We start from the raw sequence: 13661 nt of genomic DNA, 5'->3' as shown, positions 1-13661 counted from the left end.
TTTATGAATGCATCATCTAGGACTAGTAACTTTCGTAAATCACCGTAAACCTTGATATTTTGTATGATTAAAACCAATGATTAATTGAATGGACATTTGAGTAAGAATTGGTAGTTTAATAGTTTCTTCCTTAAGGACTTAAGTAAGAACATTCGGAGGTTAGGTGATTGAATGTTTCATATGTATTAAGGAAATCTTGACTGAATTCATAACCGGTTAACTCAACCACTCACCCTAGCATCTTTTATCTTAATCAATTATTTTTACTCTTTGTGTGTTTACTATTATAAATTCCAAAACAACCAAACCATTATCTTTTTGTTCTGATAGAATCAAATTAAAATAAGTATTTCCTACGCAATCCCTGAGATCGATACTTGGAAATAAAACTCCTTATTACTACATTGGTAAAAATAGTACACTTGTTATTTTTCCGATCAAGCACCCCTACACATCCGTAGTACTCTACGGGATCCACTCTTATTGTTCTAGTATAAAGGGTGTGTGTCTATCTAAGGTACTATTTACTAAAAGAGGGTCAAAAGAAAATGACTCGCACGGATGTCGCATCCACTGCATACGTATCTCATCTGAGTATGAGAATCAGAGTCTTCGTAGCTCGGCTACCTATGAGTTAAAGAGGAGTGTGCTTGCTAAGACATCGCATCTTATGCCTACGTATCTCATCTGGAATGAGAATCAGAGCAAAACGTAGTTCGGCTAACTACAGGAACAAGGGTCTTGATTGCAACTAGGGAAAGAGAAAGGGGAGGTCTCGATCGCAACAAGGGCGAGAGAAAAGAATCGCAGCAAGGGCGAAAGCAAACAAGGATTAGTTATTAGCTGTCAGTTAAACCCGGCAAGACATCGCGTCTCGTGCCTACGTATCTCATCTGAACATGAGAATCAGAGTTGTCGTAGTTCGACTAACTACGGGTTAAGGATTGCCATCTGAACATGGACTTATAAAAGAGGACACTAGTTGTGTCAAAGGAGAGTGGGCAATGTGTTCACGTCCTAGCAGTAGGTGTCGCAGCTTGCTGAATCGAGTCTTAGGCAGTTACCTCTTTGCAATAGAATGGTTGACATGCCACAAGATCGGAGACGCACAGAAGGTCTAAAAAGTGGGGAAGCTCGGCCCTAGAGTTGTCATGCAATGTGGACCTATGTGTTAAGATTTACAAAGGGAACATCTACCTAATGTCAGCATGCAAAGAATAAGGGAATTCTACCTATGTTATCATACAAAGAAAAAGGGAATACTACCTATGTTATCATACAAAGGATGAGGGAATTCTACCTATATTATCATACAAAGGGTTCTACCTAATGGGTGCTACCTAAACAGAACAAGAGTCGACGGATGGAGCAAAGAGAGGAACCAGGGATAAGGGTAGATGGCGATGCCAGAGGCAATCGACTTACAGGTAGATGGTGATGCCTGAAGCAATCGACTTACAAGAGAAATGGCGATGCATGAAGCAATCGACTTACAAAAGGATGGATGGATACGTGTTGGTTCTGTTAAGTTTTGAAAATGATTACTCGACGTTGGATCGAGGTTTTGATCTTGTTTTGAAATGGTTATCGGGTGTTCGTTTTAATTCTTGTATTAAAAGATGAATAAAGAATGAAAGAATAAACATTATACACTTTATGGGAGAGGGGTACATTTGTTATGAATGGGGATTGTTCATGGCAATCAAACAATAATATTATATGCCTCATACATCATACAAGTAGACCACAGTTAACAATCAAGTCAGATAAATAAACAGGTATATAATCAAATCAAATAATCAAAGAATGAAATGAATGGAGCATTAAACAATGCATGAGAATTATAAACATGTTAAGCAATCAAATAATAGAAGCATGGACGAAAGAAACAAGTATAAAAAATATCAGATGAATCAGACAGATGAAACTATGCACACAAAGGATCACTGAATAATTTAATCGGGAAATGATGCAAGGATCAAATAAAATCAAGATGAAAGGCCTCTAATACATGTCATATGAGATGAACAAGAGAGGATCAAAAGATCTCTTCAATTTCCATAAGCAATCCCTAAGTCAAATATTAATCATAGAAAAGTCAAGTGAAAAGTCAAGTCAACTTAAAAAATATGAAATAAATAGTAAATTAATCAAGAAAATTATGAAAAATTAAACTAACTAGGGTGGGGTCAGGACATCATCATCCCCCAAAAATATTTTAAAAATAATGAGAATTGGTATGTAAATTAATTGAAATAAAACAGAAGTCAAATGAAAAGTCAACCAAGCAAACTAGGTCAAAAATAAATCCAAAATAAATTTAAAATGGGAAGTAAAATTTCAAGAAAAGGTCAGGTTGACCATGAGACATTGGTTAACCTTCATCCCAACAATCAAAAGTTAAAAATAATTTTAAACTATGAAAATAAAATTAATAAAAATAAGTGTGTTAAAATGAACCATTTAGGATAATCAATTAAAATAAAATATTAACATTAGATAAATATGAAAATAAAAGTTAAATAAAATTAAATAAAACATTAAGAAATGTGAAAAGTATTTTTTGGTATTTTTATGAATAAATAAAATATTTTTAAGAATTAAAAAAAACAAAAGAGAAAAAATAAAATAAGAATTAAAAATGGAAATGAAAATAAAGTGGTAAATGGGCCTGACGTGTGGGGGGTGTGAGAAGCAGGTGCTAAGGCCCACGATTCAAGTGATTTAATCAGCATGTGACATTATTAAAGTGTACGTTTTATTTTAAAAATGCATGTGACATACATCGATCAGTCAAACATGGTTTTAAGTCACAAGAAGACAAAACACAGTTGGACGGTTAGGATAATAACAGGCGCGCATGATCTAATGGTTCGCAGCATGACACCTCATCGTCTTCATGAAAAGTAAACCCTAGCCCCATGCAAATGAAGGAAAACGCGAAAAATGCAGCAAGCCTTCCCAATCTTCCAACCAAGATTGCTCATGCTATGGTTCACCAAATGGCACGAAGTAAAAAGCAAAGTTCAAGTGCGAAATGAGTAGAACACCATGGTGTCTTATTTCAACGAAAATAATAGCTTGAACATAAAGAAATATGGACAGAAAGACGACCATATGAGCACGGCATGAGCAGAAAACAACATCACACATTCAAACTTAATGACAATGCCTCATGTTGAGGGCTTCATAAACAAGCATGGCATAATGTTGACAACATAAAGCAAGCATGGAATGGCATGGTAACATGATAAGCATGGTGAACATGAAAAAACAAGTAATGAACAAGTATGAATGAGCATGAAATGAGCAAGGCCATAGTCATGGGAATGGATTAAAAAGCTTACCTAGTGGATGTAAGGTCAACTGCCTCTTGGTATTGGAGAGGATGGAAGGAAATGAGGTGCTGTTTTGAAACTTGTGAAATGGAAATGGAAGGAGAACAACCTTGTCCACTTGCCTTGACCTTTGCTCAAAAATAGCAGCCACACCCTTCAGATTAGGGTTTCAAACTCTTAAGTATGTAGGTCTAAAGTGTCTTAATGAGCTTGCAAATGTTTGGTTTTGATTCATGAACAAAATGTGAAAAAGTGAGGTGTATAAGCAAACTCTAATTTTGGAAAAACTTAAGTTGGTGTAAACAAAAGTACATGGCCAAATGAGGTAAAGAGTGTGTTGGTTGATTTTGCAGCTTGACTTGGTTGTCTTGGTCTGGCAAGGAAACAACCCAACAGGGTGACTTTGGGACTTTGTATCTTGATGAGAACATGGCCAAATGGCAAGGCAATGCAAACAGTAGGAAGAGTGCATGGAGCTTAAGATATTTCATGTTGGGAACAAGTTGAAATGATGAGTGGAAAGAGGTGAAAAATGGCCATAAAATCGTGTCTCACCATCTGCAAAATGGCTGGGCCAGTTTGGCCTAAATGCTGCCTAAAAATTCAGTTCATGATGCCAACTTTAGATGAGTGCATCTCTCAAACCAATGATCCAAATGGGATGATTCAAAAAGGATTTGAAAGAGGACATGGCAAGATATAATTGTTATGAAGGAAGTATTTTCAAAATATGCCTTGAAGTGCAAGAAATCTGACCAAGAAGTCTTGACAAAGTTTGCAGATTTTGGACTCAGAAATTTTTCTAAGTGTCCTAAAATAATGTCTCACTTTGACCAAGCATAACTTTCTCAATTTTAATCCAAATGAAACAAAATTTATATCTATAGAAATCTTGGAACAAGAGGAACAAATTTCATGTTGGATAAATTTTCAAATGGAGCTTGAATCTTGATGGAAAATGGGCTTAAAGTGAGTGCAATAACCATGAAAACTTGCCTTAAATGGAAAGTCAACCATTTCCAAATTTAGTAACTTTTTCAATTCCTGATTAAATGATGAATCCATGATCCAACCTTGATCAAATTTCACATGTAGGATCCCTTAGGCATGGATTTTGAGATTCCACCCTCAAAATATCAGGAGTTGACTTTTCTGGCCCCACAGTTGACTTTTCCCAAACTGTCTGATTCCCGATTCCATTGATCAATTGAAGCACCTCTGACTCAAATAAAGAGCTGATTTTTTGTATGTAGATCCTTGTGGACATATGGAGGGCCATGGAAAAGAGTTTCACCCAAGGAATCAGAAATAAACTGATTTTATACCAAACCCTAGTTTAGGGCAAAAATGATCAGGAACTGATTGCACTGATTGCACTGATTGCCAATGGATCTTTCTGAGATAATTGTGAATCTTTCTAGGCCAAGATGCCTCTCCAATCATGACATGGATGAGCTCCTCTACTTCCAACCAAACATTGCCTGTTGCAGATAGCCACGAAACCCTAATTTCTGATTAAATCCATATGCACATTCTGAGAGCTCTGAATCCTCCACTGATGAACTGAGGACCATAATAAGACATTTGGACCTCCTTGAGACCCTTGTGACTTGTATACTTGGAGAATGAAGTCCAATTCTCAATCTTGATTTGTGTGGGCTCCTTCTGCTAAGGAGTGATCATTCAAACCCTGATTTCCATGTCACTAATGCAGTATGCAATGAGTATGACCTAGTATGATGCTAATGCAATATGAAACAATCCCATGCTTCTAGGAAAAAATGAAAGGGTAAATTTTGGGGTATTACAGCTGCCCCTATTCAATCAACTAGAAACCCGAAAGGGAGATAGCAACGGCTTTCGCACTTTCGAGGTATCAAGGGATTGAATACAATAAAAAACCCGGAAATTTACACTGAAGTGAAAATGAAGTAATAATGCCTGTCAGAATCGGCAAAGAGGTGGCCTTGAAAAAGAATCCGTCTGGTACGGTGAGGATCGGTCTGAACACCGAAAAAGAGAATGTTAGCCTGAATACCAAAATAAATGGTAACACAGAAATAACCATGGCCTGAATGCCGCTCATCAGTCTGAATACTGGAAATGACTTTGATCTGAGCATTGGAAGATACTGGATTATCAAACATCAGTCTGAACACCGGGGAACTGGCCTGAATGCCACTTCGGTCTGAACACCGAAAACTGGCCTGAATGCCACAAGTTGCATCGACCTGAACGTCGGAAACTTCTTCGATCTGAACATCGGAAAATTGGCCTGAATGCCACTTTGGTCTAAATACCGGAAACTGGCCTGAATGCCACAAGTTGCGTCGACCTGAACGTCGGAAACTTCTTCGATTTGAACATCGGAAAATTGGCTTGAATGCCACAAGTTGCATCGACCTGAACGTCGGAAACTTCTTCGATCTGAACATCGGAAAATTGGCCTGAATGCCACTTCGGTCTGAATACCGGAAAACTTTCATGCCTGTCAGCATCGGCAGAAATAAGGAAAATGATAATTGAGGCGGCGCGTGGGCCAACGACCTATGCTGGGGATAATAAGTCATGAACAACCTTCAGTCTGAGCACTGGAAACAACTTTCTGGCTTATCACCTGGGATATCGAGAATGTTTTATGCTTCACATGCGTATGTTTGAATTTTTCAATGGCGTAATGTTCCATGAAAATGGAAATGCTACGCGATTTGGGAGGATGTAATGCAATATGATTCTACATGCAGGGATGCAAAATGCTAGGTTAGAGAGGACGCCAAGCCGAGGCAAGGAATTTTGCTGGAGAAATGATCATAATCTTCCAGACCCAGGCAATATTGTTGGAGATACACAGCACAATGAACTCTGTGGGGAAATGGCCGGCCACGCGGTGTTCTGGCAATAACAAAATACCGAAACTCTGATTGGGGAGAGAATGGCACTGAAAGCTTGCTGCTGAGGAAAGCGGCAGTGGTTCTGGCAACCACAATCTGCGAGAGAGACGACTCAGCAGGGGAAGAAAACGCCGATACGGTATCGAAATTCTGCTTCAAGGAAAAAAGACTATAGATCTAGCGTCGAGATCATCAATCTGGCATCAAACTCTGAGGAGCAGCCGCTTCTGCTGGGAAGATACAGTCTGGCACTGTCGACTCTATTGAGGATATACAGTCTGACACTGTCAACTCCACTAGGGAGTGTCGCAATCTGAAACACATGCTTGGGGAGAGTACAGTAGTGAGAACCTGATGGGATTGAAGAATCCAATGCTTGGACCAACTCTGCAGGGATAGGATATCAAGTACCAACTGTTGAAGCAAAACGATCACGATCATCTGCGGGGAACTCTAAGGAAATGCCCCGAGTGTACCTGTTCTGAATAGACGATCCAAAACACTTAAAATTTACAGAGATTTTAAATGTTTATTGAGCATGTACCTGTAAAGCTCTTATGTTTCATGATGCAATGTTTATCAAAAATTCGGACGTCATTTTTGCAAACAAAACAGTAAAAATGAAAATGAAAACAGAGATATACTGAATAACATGATTTTATTGATTGAAAGGCCTCTGAATAGGCATTTACATCAGGAAGCAATCCCTAGAAGGAGGTAATCGCACAAAAGATAAAAACAACAATTAATCTAATGGCAATGTGAAATGGATTTCTATCGGGTTCCAATTCTGCTATGACTCGCTCGTCTTCAAGATCCTCCAGATGATCAACTTTCGGAAAAAGGTGATTGGACTGTTTCCTATCCTTCGAAAGTTTTCGGTTATCAATATGGGATGAGATTCAGAACTACTCAGAACGCAGTCATTCGCTTATTCCCTAACTTTTGCCTGGATTGCCCTTTCGGGTTTTCAATCCGCCGGGATACCCATTTTTGCCTAAGTTTCCTTTTCAGGTTTTCAACTTACCGGGTGTACAATCTTTTCATTTTTAAATCCCTAACTTTTGCCTGAACCTCTTTTATTTTCTTGGTTCGCCGGGATGCCCCTTTTTTTTTGCCTGGACTATTCTTTTTTGTCCAGCGGGTCTATTTTATGCGAAGTATTTTTTAACTGCGTCTGAGTTCACAGGGGAAGTGAAGTCTTCACTATCCATAGTTGCAAGCATTAAGGCTCCACCATCAAAAATCTTGGTGACAATATATGGTCCATCATAGTTAAGAGTCCACTTGCCCCTGTGATCTGTCTGAGGAGGAAGGATCCTTTTCAACACTAAATCTCCGACTTGGAAGCATCGAGGACGCACTTTATGATCAAAGGTTCTCTTCATCCGACTTTGATACAACTGCCCATGACAAATGGCTGTCATTCGCTTCTCTTCGATAAGACTCAACTCATTGAACCTTGTCCGAATCCATTCAGCTTCATCTAACTTGACATCCAACAGGACTCTTAGAGAAGGAATCTCCACTTCAACAGGTAGGACTGCTTCCATACCATACACAAGGGAGTAAGGGGTTGCCCCCGTCGATGTACGCACTGAAGTACGGTACCCATGCAAGGCGAAGGGTAGCATCTCATGCCAATCTCTGTACGTAACGACCATCTTCTGCACAATCTTCTTTATGTTCTTGTTTGCTGCCTCAACAACACCGTTCATCTTAGGACGATAAGGGGAAGAATTATGATGCTGAATGTTGAAGTTCTTGCACAACTCCTTCATCATTTTGTTATTGAGATTAGAACCATTATCAGTAATGATCCTTTCGGGATCCCCATAACGACAAATGATTTCTTTCTTAATGAATCGGGCAACCACATGTCTGGTGACCTTCGCAAATGACGCTGCTTCGACCCACTTGGTGAAATAGTCGATGGCAACAAGGATGAAGCGATGCCCATTGGAGGCAGTCGGCTCAATCTTTCCAATCATATCAATGCCCCACATAGCAAACGACCACGGCGAAGACATCACATTCAGAGGATTTGGCGGCACATGCACCTTATCAGCATAAATCTGGCATTTATGGCACTTCCGAGCATATTTGAAACAATCCGATTCCATGGTCATCCAGTAATAACCCACTCTCAATAATTTCTTAGCCATTGCATGTTCGCCGACATGAGTATCGAAGGAGCCTTCATGAACTTCCTGCATTAACATGCTTCGTGTCTATCCACGTATCTGAGCAAGACCATGTCGAAGTTCCTCTTATACAACACATCGTCTTTATTCAAGAAGAAATTGCCTGCCAATCTTCTCAAAGTCTTTCTGTCATTGTTGGATGTCCCTGCAGGGTACTCTTGATTCTTCAGAAAGCATTTGATGTCGTGATACCAGGGTTTGTCATCAACTACTAGTTCAGCAGAAAACACATATGCAGCCCTATCGAGGCGCATAATATCGATCCTGGGAGCATGGTTCCAACGAATCACCTTGATCATGGAGGATAGAGTAGCAAGAGCATCTGTCATCTGGTTCTCTTCACGAGGTATATGATACACCTTTACTGTTGTGAAGAAAGTCAACAGTCTTCTCGTGTAATCTCTGTAGGGGACCAGATTAGGCTGGAGAGTATTCCAATCATCATTCACTTGGTTGATCACTAGAGCTGAATCTTCGAAGATGTCTAGAGTCTTGATTCTCAAATTAATGGCTTGCTCAATACCCAAGATACAGGCTTCATACTCAGCTTCATTATTGGTGCACTCAAAAGTCAGACGAGCGGTGAAAGGCATGTGGGCACCTTTCGGAGTGGTGATGACAGCACCAATTCCACTTCCTTTGGCATTGATGGCCCCATCAAACATTAAAGTCCACTTTTCATCTGGATCAGGTCCCTCCTCAACAACTCGCTCTTCACAGTCTTTCATCTTGAGGAACATGATGTCTTCATCCGGAAAATCAAACTTCATCGGCTCATAATCATCAATCGGCTGTTGAGCAAGATAGTTTGACAGAATACTCCCTTTGATGGCTTTCTGGGAGGTATACTGGATGTCGTACTCTGTCAGTACCATTTGCCAACGAGCAACCCTTCCGGTGAGAGTTGGCTTCTCAAATATGTATTTGACTATATCCATTTTGGAGATCTGTAAGGTTGTGTGAGTCAGCATGTATTGTCTCAATCGCTTAGCAGCCCATGCAAGTGCACAACATGTCTTTTCAAGCATTGAGTATCTCGACTCGCAGTCTGTGAATTTCTTACTCAGGTAGTGGATGGCATGCTCTTTCCTACCTGTCTCGTCGTGTTGACCGAGAACACAACCCATGGAATTGTCAAGTACTATCAAGTACATAATCAGCGGTCTTCCTGGGACTGGAGGCATAAGGATAGGAGGATTCTGCAAATACTCTTTTATCTTTTCAAAAGCCCTTTGACAATCATCATTCCACCTAATGGCCTGATCTTTTCTTAACAACTTGAATATTGGCTCACACGTGGCTGTTAGGTGAGAGATGAACCTTGCAATGTAGTTCAACCTCCCTAAGAAACCACAGACTTGTTTTTCTGTTCTTGGCTCAGGAATTTCTTATCGCTTTCACTTTGGCAGGATCCACCTCAATCCCTTTTTCGCTAACAATAAAACCCAGCAGTTTTCCAGATCTCACCCCGAAAGTACACTTGTTCGGATTAAGTCTTAGCTTGAATTTCCTCAAACGCTCAAACAGTTTCTGCAGATTCACCAAATGCTCTTCTTTCGTCTGAGATTTGGCAATCATATCATCCACATAAACCTCGATTTCATGTTGCCCTAGCGTTTTTTAGACCGAACGACATCACCTTGTAGTAGAAGGTGCCTCATGCGATTATGAAAGTTGTCTTCTCCATGTCTTCTGGTGCCATCTTAATTTGATTATAGTCAGAAAAGCCATCCATGAAGGAGAATACCGAAAACTGAGTTGTGTTATCCACCAAAATATCGATGTGAGGTAATGGGAAATCATCTTTAGGGCTAGCTCTGTTCAGATTCCGGTAATCGACACACATCCGTACCTTTCCATCCTTCTTAGGTACTAGAACGATGTTTGCAACCCATGGCGGATAATTGGTAACTGCTAGAAACTTTGCATCCAACTGTTTTTGCACTTCTTCCTTTATCTTGACAGCCATCTCTGGTCTTGTTCTTCTGAGCTTCTGCTTGACCGAAGGACAATCTTCTTTGAGAGGCAAACGGTGCACCACAATGTCCGTGTCAAGCCCTGGCATGTCTTGATAAGACCAGGCGAAGATGTCAACATATTCTTGCAGCAATTCAATTATCCCCTTCGTCACATCATCTTCCAAAGCAGCCTCTGTCTTGATTTCTCTCTTGGCGTCCTCGGTGCCGAGATTAATCACTTCAATAGACTCTTGATGCGGTTGAATGATCCTTTCTTCCTGTTTTAACAACTTGGCATGTTCTTCAGGGAGTTCACAGTCCTCATCACCTTCTTCTTCAGCTTGAAAGATTGGATTTTCAAAGTCGAAGCGAGCCATAGCAGAACTGTTATCAATAGGATCCGGTGACGTGCATCTGCATGAGTGATGGTATGTGCTTATGAGTGTGAAAAAAGTGAAAACTAAACAAAACATTGCCAAAATGTATTTATTTATTTTTTGATTTTTTTTTGAAAAACTGCAAAAATAGAAAGACAGTGAACAAAATATTTGAATGCAAAAAAGAAGTCCTTTATTTATGATAAAAAATGCAGGTATCCACATAGATGAGCCCTACAATGAGTCATTACGCCCTGGGCGGAAAGTAAGACTTGGACATGCATGAACAAACAAGAAAAATTACTCTTCAAGAAGAGTGACTTGGATAATCTTCTCAGAAGACCAATTGTTGATGACTTCACCCGGGACCCTTGGACACACCTGTAATACCCCAACATTTACCCTTCATTTTTCCTGGAAGCATGGGATTATGTTTTACACTTCATTAGCATCATATTAGGTCATACTCATTGCATACTGCATTAGTGACATGGAGATCAGGTTTTGATCGATCACTCCTTAACAGAAGGAGCCCACACAAAGCAAGATTGAGAATTGGACTTCATTTTCTAAGTATACAAGTCTCAAGGGTCTCAGGGGGGTCCAAATATCTTATTATGGTCCTCAGTTCATCAGTGAAGGATTCAAAGCTATCAGAGTGTTCATCTGGATTTAATCAGAAATTAGGGCTTCATGGCTACCTACAACAGGCAATGTTTGGTTGGAAGTAGAGGAGCTCATCCATGTCATGATTATAGAGGCATCTTGGCCTAGTAAGATTCACAACTATCTCAGAAAGATCCATTGGCAATCAATGCAATCAGTTCCTGATCATTTTGCCCTAAAACTAGGGTTTGGTATAAAATCATTTTATTTCGGATTCTTTGGGTGAAACTCTTTTCCATGGCCCTCCATATGTCCACAAGGGTCTACATACAAAAAATCAGCTCTTTATTTGAGCTAGAAGTGCTTCAATTGATCAATTGAATCGGGAATCAGACAGTTTGGAAAAGTCAATTGTGGGGTCAGAAAAGTCAACTCCTGACATTTTGAGAGTGGAATCTCAAAATCCATTCCTAGGGGATCCTACATGTGAAATTTTATCAAGGTTGGATCATGGATTCATCATTTAATCAGGAATTGGAAAAGTTACTTAATTTGGAAATGGTTGACTTTCCATTTAGAGCAAGTTTTCATGATCGTTGCACTCACTTTAAGCCCATTTTGTATAAGATAAAAGCTCCATTTCAAACTTTCTCCAATATTAAAGTTGTTCCTCTTGTTCCAAGCTTTCTAGAGATATAAAGTTTGCTCCATTTGGATTAGAATTGCGAAAGTTATGCTTAGTCAAAGTGAGACACTTTTTTAGGACACTTCGAAAAAAAATTAAGTGCAAAATCTTCAAAATTTGTCAAGACTTCTTGGCCAGTTTTCTTGCACTTCAAGGCATTATTTGAAAATACTTTCTTCACAACAATTGTACCTTGCCATGTCCTCTTTCATATCCTTTTGGAATCATCTCATTTGGATCCATGGTTTGAGAGATACATTCATTTAAAGTGGGCACCATGACTTGATTTTCTAGGCAGATTTTGGGCCTGGCTGGCCCAATCAGATTTTTTAAGCATGCTGCACAAACCAGTCACGTTTTTTTATCTCTTTTGGCCATGCATTGGATATCCATTCACTTAAGTTTGGCCCAAAATAACAACATTTTACACCTCACTTCACACTTTTATTCTTATGGATAAATCACTTATTAAAAAGCCCATGAGAACACCTAATCCACCCTATTTAAGAAGCTGAAACCCTAACCCTAAAGGAGCATTGGAATTTCATGGCAAGGAGGCAAAGCTTCATCACATATCAGATTCCATTCCACTTCTATTTTCCATTAGGTAATCATCTCTTCCATGCCCATGTTTTGATATATCTACGCTTGCTTACCATGGTCAACCTGACCTTTTCTTGGAATTTTATTTCACATTTTCAATTTATTTTAGATTTATTTTTGACCTAGTTTGGTCGGTTGACTTTCGGTTTGACTTCTATTTTATTTTAATTAATTCACGTACCAATTTTCATTATTTTTAAAATATTTTTGGGGGATGATGATGTTCTGAGCCCACCTCATTTAATTTAATTTTTCATAATTTTCTTGATTAATTTACTATTTATACTTGATTTATTTTGTCGGTTGACTTTCGGTTTGACTTCTGTTTTATTTTAATTAATTCACGTACCAATTTTCATTATTTTTAAAATCATTTTGGGGGATGATGATTTCCTGACCCCACCTCATTTAGTTTAATTTTTCATAATTTTCTTGATTAATTTACTATTTGTTCTTGATTTATTTTGTCGGTTGACTTTCGGTTTGACTTCTGTCTTATTTTAATTAATTCACACACCAATTTTCATTATTTTTGAAATATTTTTGGGGGATGATGATGTCCTGACCCCACCTTATTTACTTTAATTTTTCATAATTTTCTTGATTAATTTACTATTTATTCTTGATTTATTTCTAACCTAGTCTTATTAATTGACTTTTGGTTTGACCTATGTTTTGTTTTAATTAATTCACGTGCCAATTTTCATTATTTTTAAAATCTTTTTGGGGGATGATGATGTCCTGACCCCACCTTATTTAGTTTAATTTTTCATATTTTTCTTGATTAATTTGCTATTTATTTGTTATTTTTAAGTTGACTTGAATTTTCAGTTGACTTCTTTATGATCGATGTTTGACTTAGGGTTTGCTTATGGCAATTGAAGAGATATTTTGATCCTCCCTCGTTCATCTCATATGCCATGTATTAGAGGCCGTTTACCTTGATTTTATTTGGTCCTTACTGTAGCGGTGTATTCGTCGCTATATGATTTATTGATT

The sequence above is a fragment of the Lathyrus oleraceus genome, chromosome 5 (assembly GCF_024323335.1).
Source record: "Lathyrus oleraceus cultivar Zhongwan6 chromosome 5, CAAS_Psat_ZW6_1.0, whole genome shotgun sequence".
Taxonomy (NCBI): Eukaryota; Viridiplantae; Streptophyta; class Magnoliopsida; order Fabales; family Fabaceae; genus Lathyrus; species Lathyrus oleraceus.
Note: the sequence above shows the minus strand (reverse complement) of the source record.